The sequence below is a fragment of the Nicotiana tabacum genome, chromosome 16 (assembly GCF_000715075.1).
Source record: "Nicotiana tabacum cultivar K326 chromosome 16, ASM71507v2, whole genome shotgun sequence".
In the NCBI taxonomy this organism is placed as follows: domain Eukaryota; kingdom Viridiplantae; phylum Streptophyta; class Magnoliopsida; order Solanales; family Solanaceae; genus Nicotiana; species Nicotiana tabacum.
The window spans coordinates 125,331,629-125,346,564 of NC_134095.1; positions in this window are offsets into that span (position 1 = coordinate 125,331,629).

The following is a 14,936-nucleotide window of genomic DNA, read 5'->3' on the forward strand; positions in this document are numbered from 1 at the left end:
TTTTATCCCGGCATAACCCGTGGACCTCCCTGGCATAACCCAAGGTCCTTTTTTCTTTTATCCCGGCATAACCTAAGGACCTTTTTATTTTATCCCGGCATAACCCGTGGACATCCCTAGCATAACCCAAGGACCTTTTTCTTTTATCCCGGTATAACCCGTGGACCTCCCTGGCATAACCCAAGAACCTTTTTTTGTTTTATCCCGACATAACCCGTGTACCTCCCTGGCGTAACCCAAGAACCTTTTTTCTTTTATCCCGGCATAACCCGTGGACCTCCCTGGCATAACCTAAGGACATTTTTCTTTTATTTCGGCATAACCCGTGGACCTCCCTGGCATAACCCAAGGACCTTTTTTCTTTTTCCCGGCATAATCCGTGGACCTCCCTGGCATAACCCAAGGACCTTTTTTCTTTTATCCCGGCATAACCAGTGGACCTCCCTGGCATAACCCGTGGACCTCCCTGGCATAACCCAAAGATCGTTTTCTTTTATCCCGGCATAACCCGTGGACCTCCCTGGCATAACCCAAGGACCTTTTTCTTTTATCCCGGTATAACCCGTGGACCTCCCTGGCATAACCCAAGGACCTTTTTTCTTTTATCCCGGAATAACCCGTGGACCTCTCTGGCATAACCCAAGGACCGTTTTTCTTTTATCCCGGCATAACCCATGGGCCTCCCTAGCATAACCCAAGGACCTTTTCTTTTATCCCGGCATAACCCGTGGACCTCCCTGGCATAACCCCAGGACCTTTTCATTTATCCCGGCATAACCCGTGGACCTCCCTGGCATAACCCAAGGACCTTTTCTTTTATACTGGCATAACCCGTGGACCTCCCTGGCATAACCCAAGGACCTTTTCTTTTATCCCGGCATAACCCGTGGACCTCCTTGGCATAACCCAAGGATCGTTTTCTTTTATCCCGGCATAACCCGTGGACCTCCCTGGTATAATCCAAGGACCATTTTTCTTTTATCCTGGCATAACCCGTGGACCTCCCTAGCATAACCCAAGGACCTTTTTCTTTTATCCCGGCATAACCCGTGGACCTCCCTGGCATAACCCAAGGACCTTTTTCTTTTATCCCGGCATAACCCGTGGACCTCCCTGGCATAACCGAAGGACCTTTATATTTTATCCCGGCATAACCCGTGGACCTCCCTGGCATAACCTAAGGACCTTTTTTCTTTTATCCCGGCATAACCCGTGGACCTCCCTGGCATAACCCAAGGACCTTTTTTCTTTTATCTCGGCATAACCCGTGGACCTCTCTAGCATAACCCAAAGACCTTTTCTTTTATCCCGGCATAACCCGTGGACCTCCCTGGCATAACCCAAGGACCTTTTCTTTTATCCCGGCATAACCCGTGGACCTCCCTGGCATAACCCAAGGAGCTTTATCTTTTATCGCGACATAACCCGTGGACCTCCCTGGCATAACCCAAGAACCTTTTTTCTTTTATCCCAGCATAACCCGTGGACCTCCATGGCATAACCCAAGGACCTTTTTCTTTTATCCCGGCATAAGCCGTGGACCTCCCTGGCATAACCCAAGGACCTTTTTTCTTTTATCACGGCATAACCCGTGGACCTCCCTGGCATATCCCAAGGACCTTTTTTCTTTTATCTCGGCATAACCCGTGGACCTCCCTGGCATAACCCAAAGACCTTTTCTTTTATCCCGGCATAACCCGTGGACCTCCCTGACATAACCCAAGGACCTTTTCATTTATCCCGGCATAACCCGTGGACCTCCCTGGCATAACCCAAGGACGTTTTCTTTTATCCCGGCATAACCCGTGGACCTCCCTGGCATAACGCAAGGACCTTTTCTTTTATCCCGGCATAACCCGTGGACCTCTCTGACATAACCCAAGGACCTTTTTCTTTTATCCTGGCATAACCCGTGGACCTCCCTAGCATAACCCAAGGACCTTTTTCTTTTATCCCGGCATAACCCGTGGACCTCCCTGGCATAACCCAAGGACCTTTTTCTTTTATCCCGGCATAACCCGTGGACCTCCCTGGCATAACCGAAGGACCTTTATATTTTATCCCGGCATAACCCGTGGACCTCCCTGGCATAACCTAAGGACCTTTTTTCTTTTATCCCGGCATAACCCGTGGACCTACCTGGCATAACCCAAGGGCCTAATCTTTTATCCTGGCATAACCCGTGGACCTCCCTGGTATAACCCAAGAACCTTTTTTCTTTTATCTCGGCATAACCCGTGGATCTCCCTGGCATAACTCAAGGACCTTTTTTCTTTTATCTCGGCATAACTCGTGGACCTCTCTGGCATAACCAAAGGACCTTTTTTCTTTTATCCTGGCATAACCCGTGGACCTCCCTGGCATAACACAAGGACCTTTTTTCTTTTGTCCCAACATAACTCGTGGACCTCACTGGCATAACCCAAGGACCTTTTTTCTTTTATCTCGGCATAACTCGTGGACCTCTCTAGCGCAACCCAAGAACCTTTTCTTTTATCCCGGCATACCCTGTGGACATCCCTGGCATAACCCAAGGACCTTTTCTTTTATACTGGCATAACCCGTGGACCTTCCTGGCATAACCCAAGGACCTTTTTTTTTATCCCGGCATAACCCGTGGACCTCCCTGGCATAACCCAAGGACCTTTTTCTTTTATCCTGGCATAACCCGTGGACCTCTCTTGCATAACCCAAGAACCTTTTTTCTTTTATCCTGTCATAACCCGTGGACCTCCCTGGCATAACCCAAGCACCTTTTCTTTTATCGCGGCATAACCCGTGGACCTCCCTGCATAACCCATGGACCTTTTTTCTTTTGTCTCGGCATAACCCGTGGACCTCTCTAGCATAACCCAAAGACCTTTTCTTTTATCCCGGCATAACCCGTGGACCTCCCTGACATAACCCAAGGACCTTTTCTTTTATCACGGCATAACCCGTGGACCTCCCTGGCATAACCCAAGGACCTTTTCTTTTATCCCGGCATAACCCGTGGACCTCTCTAGCATAACCCAAGGACCTTTTTCTTTTATCCTGGCATAACCCGTGGAGCTCCCTTGCAAAATCCAAGGATCTTTTTTCTTTTATCACGGCATAACCCATGGACCTCCCTGGTATAATCCAAGGACCTTTTTTCTTTTATCCTGGCATAACCCGTGGACCTCCCTAGCATAACCGAAGGACCTTTTTTCTTTTATCTCGGCTTATCCCGTGGACCTCCATGGAATAAACCAAGAACCTTTTTTTTATCCCGGCATAACACGTGGACCTCCGTAGAATAACCCAAGAACCTTTTTTCTTTTATCCTGGCATAACCCGTGGACCTCCCTAGCATAACCCAAGGACCTTTTTTCTTTTGTCCCGGCATAACTCGTGGACCTCACTGGCATAACCCAAGGATCTTTTTTCTTTTATCTCGGCATAACTAGTGGACCTCTCTAGCGTAACCCTAAAACCTTTTCTTTTATCCCAGCATACCCTGTGGACCTCCCTGGCATAACCCAAGGACCTTTTCTTTTATCCCGGTATACCCCGTGGACCTCCCTGGCATAACCCAAGGACCTATTCTTTTATCCCGGCATAACCCGTGGACCTCCCTGGCATAACCCAAGGACCTTTTCTTTTATCCCGGCATAATCCGTGGACCTCCCTGGCATAACCCAAGGACATTTATCTTTTATCCTGGCATAACCCGTGGACCTCCCTTGCATAACCCAAGGACCTTTTTTCTTTTATCCCAGCATAACCCGTGGACCTCCTTGGCATAACCCAAGGACCTTTTTTCTTTTATCCTTGCATAACCCGTGGACCTCCCTGGCATAACCCAAGCACCTTTTCTTTTATCGCGGCATAACCCGTGGACCTCCCTGCATAACCCATGGACCTTTTTTCTTTTGTCTCGGCATAACCCGTGGACCTCTCTAGCATAACCCAAAGACCTTTTCTTTTATCCCGGCATAACCCGTGGACCTCCCTGACATAACCCAAGGACCTTTTCTTTTATCACGGCATAACCCGTGGACCTCCCTGGCATAACCCAAGGACCTTTTCTTTTATCCCGGCATAACCCGTGGACCTCTCTAGCATAACCCAAGGACCTTTTTCTTTTATCCTGGCATAACCCGTGGAGCTCCCTTGCAAAATCCAAGGATCTTTTTTCTTTTATCACGGCATAACCCATGGACCTCCCTGGTATAATCCAAGGACCTTTTTTCTTTTATCCTGGCATAACCCGTGGACCTCCCTAGCATAACCGAAGGACCTTTTTTCTTTTATCTCGGCTTATCCCGTGGACCTCCATGGAATAAACCAAGAACCTTTTTTTTATCCCGGCATAACACGTGGACCTCCGTAGAATAACCCAAGAACCTTTTTTCTTTTATCCTGGCATAACCCGTGGACCTCCCTAGCATAACCCAAGGACCTTTTTTCTTTTGTCCCGGCATAACTCGTGGACCTCACTGGCATAACCCAAGGATCTTTTTTCTTTTATCTCGGCATAACTAGTGGACCTCTCTAGCGTAACCCTAAAACCTTTTCTTTTATCCCAGCATACCCTGTGGACCTCCCTGGCATAACCCAAGGACCTTTTCTTTTATCCCGGTATACCCCGTGGACCTCCCTGGCATAACCCAAGGACCTATTCTTTTATCCCGGCATAACCCGTGGACCTCCCTGGCATAACCAAAGGACCTTTTCTTTTATCCCGGCATAATCCGTGGACCTCCCTGGCATAACCCAAGGACATTTATCTTTTATCCTGGCATAACCCGTGGACCTCCCTTGCATAACCCAAGGACCTTTTTTCTTTTATCCCAGCATAACCCGTGGACCTCCTTGGCATAACCCAAGGACCTTTTTTCTTTTATCCTTGCATAACCCGTGGACCTCCCTGGCATAACCCAAGAACCTTTTCTTTTATCCCGGCATAACCCGTGGACCTCCCTGGCATAACCCAAGGACATTTTTCTTTTATCCCGGCATAACCCGTGGACCTCCCTGTCATAACCCAAGGACCTTTTTCCTTTTATCCCGGCATAACCCGTGGACCTCCCTGGCATAACTCAAGGACCTTTTCTTTTATCCCGGCATACTCCCGTGGACCTCCCTGCAAAACCTAAAGACCTTTTCTTTAATCCCGACATAACCCGTGGACCTCCCTACATAACCCAAGGACCTTTTTCTTTTATCCCGGTATAACCTGTGGACCTACCTGGCATAACCCAAGGACCTTTTCTTTTATCCCGGCATAACCCGTGGACCTCCCTGGCATAACCCAAGGACATTTATCTTTTATCCTGGCATAACCCGTGGACCTCCCTTGCATAACCCAAGGATCTTTTTTCTTTTATCCCAGCATAACCCGTGGACCTCCTTGGCATAACCCAAGGACCTTTTTTCTTTTATCCTTGCATAACCCGTGGACCTCCCTGGCATAACCCAAGAACCTTTTCTTTTATCCCGGCATAACCCGTGGACCTCCCTGGCATAACCCAAGGACCTTTTCTTTTATCCCGGCATAATCCGTGGACCTCCCTGGCATAACCCAAGGACATTTATCTTTTATCCTGGCATAACCCGTGGACCTCCCTTGCATAACCCAAGGACCTTTTTTCTTTTATCCCAGCATAACCCGTGGACCTCCTTGGCATAACCCAAGGACCTTTTTTCTTTTATCCTTGCATAACCCGTGGACCTCCCTGGCATAACCCAAGAACCTTTTCTTTTATCCCGGCATAACCCGTGGACCTCCCTGGCATAACCCAAGGACCTTTTTCTTTTATCCCGGCATAACCCGTGGACCTCCCTGTCATAACCCAAGGACCTTTTTCCTTTTATCCCGGCATAACCCGTGGACCTCCCTGGCATAACTCAAGGACCTTTTCTTTTATCCCGGCATAACCCGTGGACCTCCCTGCATAACCTAAAGACCTTTTCTTTAATCCCGACATAACCCGTGGACCTCCCTGCATAAACCAAGGACCTTTTTCTTTTATCCCGGTATAACCTGTGGACCTACCTGGCATAACCCAAGGACCTTTTCTTTTATCCCGGCATAACCCGTGGACCTCCCTGGCATAACCCAAGGACATTTATCTTTTATCCTGGCATAACCCGTGGACCTCCCTTGCATAACCCAAGGACCTTTTTTCTTTTATCCTAGCATAACCCGTGGACCCCCTTGGCATAACCCAAGGACCTTTTTTCTTTTATCCTTGCATAACCCGTGGACCTCCCTGGCATAACCCAAGAACATTTTCTTTTATCCCGGCATAACCCGTGGACCTCCCTGGCATAACCCAAGGACCTTTTTCTTTTATCCCAGCATAACCCGTGGACCTCCATGGCATAACCCAAGGACCTTTTTCTTTTATCCCGGCATAACCCGTGGACCTCCCTGGCATAACCCAAGGTCCTTTTCTCTTTTATCCCGGCATAACCTAAGGACCTTTTTCTTTTATCCCGGCATAACCCGTGGACCTCCCTGGCATAACCCAAGGACCTTTTTCTTTTATCCCGGTATAACCCGTGGACCTCCCTGGCATAACCCAAGAACCTTTTTTTGTTTTATCCCGGCATAACCCGTGTACCTCCCTGGCGTAACCCAAGAACCTTTTTTCTTTTATCCCGGCATAACCCGTGGACCTCCCTGGCATAACCTAAGGACATTTTTCTTTTATTTCGGCATAACCCGTGGACCTCCCTGGCATAACCCAAGGACCTTTTTTCTTTTTCCCGGCATAATCCGTGGACCTCCCTGGCATAACCCAAGGACCTTTTTTCATTTATCCCGGCATAACCAGTGGACCTCCCTGGCATAACCCAATGACCTTTTTTCTTTTATCCCAGCATAACCTAAGGACCTTTTTCTTTTATCCCGGCATAACCCGTGGACCTCCCTGGCATAACCTAAGGACCTTTTTCTTTTATCCCGGCATAACCCGTGGACCTCCCTGGCATAACCCAAGAACCTTTTTTTGTTTTATCCCGGCATAACCCGTGTACCTCCCTGGCGTAACCCAAGAACCTTTTTTCTTTTATCCCGGCATAACCCATGGACCTCCCTGGCATAACCCAAGGACATTTTTCTTTTATTTCGGCATAACCCGTGGACCTCCCTGGCATAACCCAAGGACCTTTTTTCTTTTTCGCGGCATAATCCGTGGACCTCCCTGGCATAACCCAAGGACCTTTTTTCTTTTATCCCAGCATAACCAGTGGACCTCCCTGGCATAACCCAAAGATCGTTTTCTTTTATCCCGGCATAACCCGTGGACCTCCCTGGAATAACACAAGGACCATTTTTCTTTTATCCCGGCATAACTCGTGGACCTCCCTGGCATAACCCAAGGACCTTTTTCTTTTATCCCGGCATAACCCGTGGACCTCCCTGACATAACCCAAGGACCTTTTTCTTTTATCCCGGCATAACCCGTGGACCTCCCTGGCATAACCTAAGGACCTTTTTTCTTTTATCCCGGCATAACCCGTGGACCTCCCTGGCATAACCCAAGGACCTTTTTTCTTTTATCTCGGCATAACCCGTGGACCTCTCTAGCATAACCCAAAGACCTTTTCTTTTATCCCGGCATAACCCGTGGACCCCCCTGACATAACCCAAGGACCTTTTCTTTTATCCCGGCATAACCCGTGGACCTCCCTGGCATAACCCAAGGACCTTTATCTTTTATCGCGACATAACCCGTGGACCTCCATGGCATAACCCAAGAACCTTTTTTCTTTTATCCCAGCATAACCCGTGGACCTCCATGTCATAACCCAAGGACCATTTTCTTTTATCCCGGCATAACCCGTGGACCTCCCTGGCATAACCCAAGGACCTTTTTTCTTTTATCCCGGCATAACCTAAGGACCTTTTTCTTTTATCCCGGCATAACTCGTGGACCCCCCTGGCATAACCCAAGGACCTTTTCTTTTATCCCGGCATAACCCGAGGACCTCCCTGCATAACCCAAGGACCTTTATCTTTTATCGCGACATAACCCGTGGACCTCCCTGGCATAACCCAAGAACCTTTTTTCTTTTATACTGGCATAACCCGTGGACCTCACTGGCATAACCCAAGGACCTTTTCTTTTATCCCGGCATAAATCCGTGGACCTCCCTGGCATAACCCAAGGACCTTTTTTCTTTTATCCCAGCATAACCAGTGGACCTCCCTGGCATAACCCAAAGATCGTTTTCTTTTATCCCGGCATAACCCGTGGACCTCCCTGGAATAACACAAGGACCATTTTTCTTTTATCCCGGCATAACCCGTGGACCTCCCTGGCATAACCCAAGGACCTTTTTCTTTTATCCCGGCATAACCCGTGGACCTCCCTGACATAACCCAAGGACCTTTTTCTTTTATCCCGGCATAACCCGTGGACCTCCCTGGCATAACCTAAGGACCTTTTTTCTTTTATCCCGGCATAACCCGTGGACCTCCCTGGCATAACCCAAGGACCTTTTTTCATTTATCTCGGCATAACCCGTGGACCTCTCTAGCATAACCCAAAGACCTTTTCTTTTATCCCGGCATAACCCGTGGACCCCCCTGACATAACCCAAGGACCTTTTCTTTTATCCCGGCATAACCCGTGGACCTCCCTGGCATAACCCAAGGACCTTTATCTTTTATCGCGACATAACCCGTGGACCTCCCTGGCATAACCCAAGAACCTTTTTTCTTTTATCCCAGCATAACCCGTGGACCTCCCTGGCATAACCCAATGACCTTTTTTCTTTTATCCCAGCATAACCTAAGGACCTTTTTCTTTTATCCTTGCATAACCCGTGGACCTCCCTGGCATAACCCAAGAACATTTTCTTTTATCCCGGCATAACCCGTGGACCTCCCTGGCATAACCCAAGGACCTTTTTCTTTTATCCCAGCATAACCCGTGGACCTCCATGGCATAACCCAAGGACCTTTTTCTTTTATCCCGGCATAACCCGTGGACCTCCCTGGCATAACCCAAGGTCCTTTTCTCTTTTATCCCGGCATAACCTAAGGACCTTTTTCTTTTATCCCGGCATAACCCGTGGACCTCCCTGGCATAACCCAAGGACCTTTTTCTTTTATCCCGGTATAACCCGTGGACCTCCCTGGCATAACCCAAGAACCTTTTTTTGTTTTATCCCGGCATAACCCGTGTACCTCCCTGGCGTAACCCAAGAACCTTTTTTCTTTTATCCCGGCATAACCCGTGGACCTCCCTGGCATAACCTAAGGACATTTTTCTTTTATTTCGGCATAACCCGTGGACCTCCCTGGCATAACCCAAGGACCTTTTTTCTTTTTCCCGGCATAATCCGTGGACCTCCCTGGCATAACCCAAGGACCTTTTTTCATTTATCCCGGCATAACCAGTGGACCTCCCTGGCATAACCCAATGACCTTTTTTCTTTTATCCCAGCATAACCTAAGGACCTTTTTCTTTTATCCCGGCATAACCCGTGGACCTCCCTGGCATAACCTAAGGACCTTTTTCTTTTATCCCGGCATAACCCGTGGACCTCCCTGGCATAACCCAAGAACCTTTTTTTGTTTTATCCCGGCATAACCCGTGTACCTCCCTGGCGTAACCCAAGAACCTTTTTTCTTTTATCCCGGCATAACCCATGGACCTCCCTGGCATAACCCAAGGACATTTTTCTTTTATTTCGGCATAACCCGTGGACCTCCCTGGCATAACCCAAGGACCTTTTTTCTTTTTCGCGGCATAATCCGTGGACCTCCCTGGCATAACCCAAGGACCTTTTTTCTTTTATCCCAGCATAACCAGTGGACCTCCCTGGCATAACCCAAAGATCGTTTTCTTTTATCCCGGCATAACCCGTGGACCTCCCTGGAATAACACAAGGACCATTTTTCTTTTATCCCGGCATAACTCGTGGACCTCCCTGGCATAACCCAAGGACCTTTTTCTTTTATCCCGGCATAACCCGTGGACCTCCCTGACATAACCCAAGGACCTTTTTCTTTTATCCCGGCATAACCCGTGGACCTCCCTGGCATAACCTAAGGACCTTTTTTCTTTTATCCCGGCATAACCCGTGGACCTCCCTGGCATAACCCAAGGACCTTTTTTCTTTTATCTCGGCATAACCCGTGGACCTCTCTAGCATAACCCAAAGACCTTTTCTTTTATCCCGGCATAACCCGTGGACCCCCCTGACATAACCCAAGGACCTTTTCTTTTATCCCGGCATAACCCGTGGACCTCCCTGGCATAACCCAAGGACCTTTATCTTTTATCGCGACATAACCCGTGGACCTCCATGGCATAACCCAAGAACCTTTTTTCTTTTATCCCAGCATAACCCGTGGACCTCCATGTCATAACCCAAGGACCATTTTCTTTTATCCCGGCATAACCCGTGGACCTCCCTGGCATAACCCAAGGACCTTTTTTCTTTTATCCCGGCATAACCTAAGGACCTTTTTCTTTTATCCCGGCATAACTCGTGGACCCCCCTGGCATAACCCAAGGACCTTTTCTTTTATCCCGGCATAACCCGAGGACCTCCCTGCATAACCCAAGGACCTTTATCTTTTATCGCGACATAACCCGTGGACCTCCCTGGCATAACCCAAGAACCTTTTTTCTTTTATACTGGCATAACCCGTGGACCTCACTGGCATAACCCAAGGACCTTTTCTTTTATCCCGGCATAAATCCGTGGACCTCCCTGGCATAACCCAAGGACCTTTTTTCTTTTATCCCAGCATAACCAGTGGACCTCCCTGGCATAACCCAAAGATCGTTTTCTTTTATCCCGGCATAACCCGTGGACCTCCCTGGAATAACACAAGGACCATTTTTCTTTTATCCCGGCATAACCCGTGGACCTCCCTGGCATAACCCAAGGACCTTTTTCTTTTATCCCGGCATAACCCGTGGACCTCCCTGACATAACCCAAGGACCTTTTTCTTTTATCCCGGCATAACCCGTGGACCTCCCTGGCATAACCTAAGGACCTTTTTTCTTTTATCCCGGCATAACCCGTGGACCTCCCTGGCATAACCCAAGGACCTTTTTTCATTTATCTCGGCATAACCCGTGGACCTCTCTAGCATAACCCAAAGACCTTTTCTTTTATCCCGGCATAACCCGTGGACCCCCCTGACATAACCCAAGGACCTTTTCTTTTATCCCGGCATAACCCGTGGACCTCCCTGGCATAACCCAAGGACCTTTATCTTTTATCGCGACATAACCCGTGGACCTCCCTGGCATAACCCAAGAACCTTTTTTCTTTTATCCCAGCATAACCCGTGGACCTCCCTGGCATAACCCAATGACCTTTTTTCTTTTATCCCAGCATAACCTAAGGACCTTTTTCTTTTATCCCGGCATAACCCGTGGACCTTCCTGGCATAACCTAAGGACCTTTTTCTTTTATCCCGGCATAACCCGTGGACCTCCCTGGCATAACCCAAGAACCTTTTTTTGTTTTATCCCGGCATAACCCGTGTACCTCCCTGGCGTAACCCAAGAACCTTTTTTCTTTTATCCCGGCATAACCCGTGGACCTCCCTGGCATAACCCAAGGACATTTTTCTTTTATTTCGGCATAACCCGTGGACCTCCCTGGCATAACCCAAGGACCTTTTTTCTTTTTCGCGGCATAATCCGTGGACCTCCCTGGCATAACCCAAGGACCTTTTTTCTTTTATCCCAGCATAACCAGTGGACCTCCCTGGCATAACCCAAAGATTGTTTTCTTTTATCCCGGCATAACCCGTGGACCTCCCTGGAGTAACACAAGGACCATTTTCTTTTATCCCGGCATAACCCGTGGACCTCCCTGGCATAACCCAAGGACCTTTTTCTTTTATCCCGGCATAACCCGTGGACCTCCCTGACATAACCCAAGGACCTTTTTCTTTTATCCCGGCATAACCCGTGGACCTCCCTGGCATAACCTAAGGACCTTTTTTCTTTTATCCCGGCATAACCCGTGGACCTCCCTGGCATAACCCAAGGACCGTTTTTCTTTTATCTCGGCATAACCCGTGGACCTCTCTAGCATAACCCAAAGACCTTTTCTTTTATCCCGGGATAACCCGTGGACCCCCCTGACATAACCCAAGGACCTTTTCTTTTATCCCGGCATAACCCGTGGACCTCCCTGGCATAACCCAAGGACCTTTATCTTTTATCGCGACATAACCCGTGGACCTCCCTGGCATAACCCAAGAACCTTTTTTCTTTTATCCCAGCATAACCCGTGGACCTCCATGGCATAACCCAAGGACCATTTTCTTTTATCCCGGCATAACCCGTGGACCTCCCTGGCATAACCCAAGGACCTTTTTTCTTTTATCCCGGCATAACCTAAGGACCTTTTTCTTTTATCCCGGCATAACTCGTGGACCCCCCTGGCATAACCCAAGGACCTTTTCTTTTATCCCGGCATAACCCGAGGACCTCCCTGCATAACCCAAGGACCTTTATCTTTTATCGCGACATAACCCGTGGACCTCCCTGGCATAACCCAAGAACCTTTTTTCTTTTATCCCAGCATAACCCGTGGACCTCCATGGCATAACCCAAGGACCTTTTTCTTTTATCCCGGCATAACCCGTGGACCTCCCTGGCATAACCCAAGGTCCTTTTTTCTTTTATCCCCGGCATAACCTAAGGACCTTTTTCTTTTATCCCGGCATAACCCGTGGACCTCCCTGGCATAACCCAAGGACCTTTTTCTTTTATCCCGGTATAACCCGTGGACCTCCCTGGCATAACCCAAGAACCTTTTTTTGTTTTATCCCGACATAACCCGTGTACCTCCCTGGCGTAACCCAAGAACCTTTTTTCTTTTATCCCGGCATAACCCGTGGACCTCCCTGGCATAACCTAAGGACATTTTTCTTTTATTTCGGCATAACCCGTGGACCTCCCTGGCATAACCCAAGGACCTTTTTTCTTTTTCCCGGCATAATCCGTGGACCTCCCTGGCATAACCCAAGGACCTTTTTTCTTTTATCCCGGCATAACCAGTGGACCTCCCTGGCATAACCCGTGGACCTCCCTGGCATAACCCAAAGATCGTTTTCTTTTATCCCGGCATAACCCGTGGACCTCCCTGGCATAACCCAAGGACCTTTTTCTTTTATCCCGGTATAACCCGTGGACCTCCCTGGCATAACCCAAGGACCTTTTTTCTTTTATCCCGGAATAACCCGTGGACCTCTCTGGCATAACCCAAGGACCGTTTTTCTTTTATCCCGGCATAACCCATGGGCCTCCCTAGCATAACCCAAGGACCTTTTCTTTTATCCCGGCATAACCCGTGGACCTCCCTGGCATAACCCCAGGACCTTTTCATTTATCCCGGCATAACCCGTGGACCTCCCTGGCATAACCCAAGGACCTTTTCTTTTATACTGGCATAACCCGTGGACCTCCCTGGCATAACCCAAGGACCTTTTCTTTTATCCCGGCATAACCCGTGGACCTCCTTGGCATAACCCAAGGATCGTTTTCTTTTATCCCGGCATAACCCGTGGACCTCCCTGGTATAATCCAAGGACCATTTTTCTTTTATCCTGGCATAACCCGTGGACCTCCCTAGCATAACCCAATGACCTTTTTCTTTTATCCCGGCATAACCCGTGGACCTCCCTGGCATAACCCAAGGACCTTTTTCTTTTATCCCGGCATAACCCATGGACCTCCCTGGCATAACCGAAGGACCTTTATATTTTATCCCTGCATAACCCGTGGACCTCCCTGGCATAACCTAAGGACCTTTTTTCTTTTATCCCGGCATAACCCGTGGACCTCCCTGGCATAACCCAAGGACCTTTTTTCTTTTATCTCGGCATAACCCGTGGACCTCTCTAGCATAACCCAAAGACCTTTTCTTTTATCCCGGCATAACCCGTGGACCTCCCTGGCATAACCCAAGGACCTTTTCTTTTATCCCGGCATAACCCGTGGACCTCCCTGGCATAACCCAAGGAGCTTTATCTTTTATCGCGACATAACCCGTGGACCTCCCTGGCATAACCCAAGAACCTTTTTTCTTTTATCCCAGCATAACCCGTGGACCTCCATGGCATAACCCAAGGACCTTTTTCTTTTATCCCGGCATAAGCCGTGGACCTCCCTGGCATAACCCAAGGACCTTTTTTCTTTTATCACGGCATAACCCGTGGACCTCCCTGGCATATCCCAAGGACCTTTTTTCTTTTATCTCGGCATAACCCGTGGACCTCCCTGGCATAACCCAAAGACCTTTTCTTTTATCCCGGCATAACCCGTGGACCTCCCTGACATAACCCAAGGACCTTTTCATTTATCCCGGCATAACCCGTGGACCTCCCTGGCATAACCCAAGGACGTTTTCTTTTATCCCGGCATAACCCGTGGACCTCCCTGGCATAACGCAAGGACCTTTTCTTTTATCCCGGCATAACCCGTGGACCTCTCTGACATAACCCAAGGACCTTTTTCTTTTATCCTGGCATAACCCGTGGACCTCCCTTGCATAACCCAAGGACCTTTTTTCTTTTATCCCGGCATAACCCGTGGACCTCCCTGGCATAACCCAAGGACCTTTTTTCTTTTATCCTGGCATAACCCGTGGACCTCCCTGGCATAACCCAAGGACCTTTTTTATTTTATCTCGGCATAACCCGTGGAGATCCCTGGCATAACCGAAGGAACTTTTCTTTTATCCCGGCATAACCCGTGGACCTCCCTGGCATAAACCAAGAACCTTTTCTTTTATCCCGGCATAACCCGTGGACCTCCCTAGCATAACCCAAGAACCTTTTTCTTTTATACCGGCATAACCCGTGGACCTCCCTAGCATAACCCAAGTACCTTTTTTCTTTTATCTCGGCATAACCCGTGGACCTCCCTGCATAACCCAAGGACCTTTTTTCTTTTATCCCGGCATAACCCGTGGACCTCCC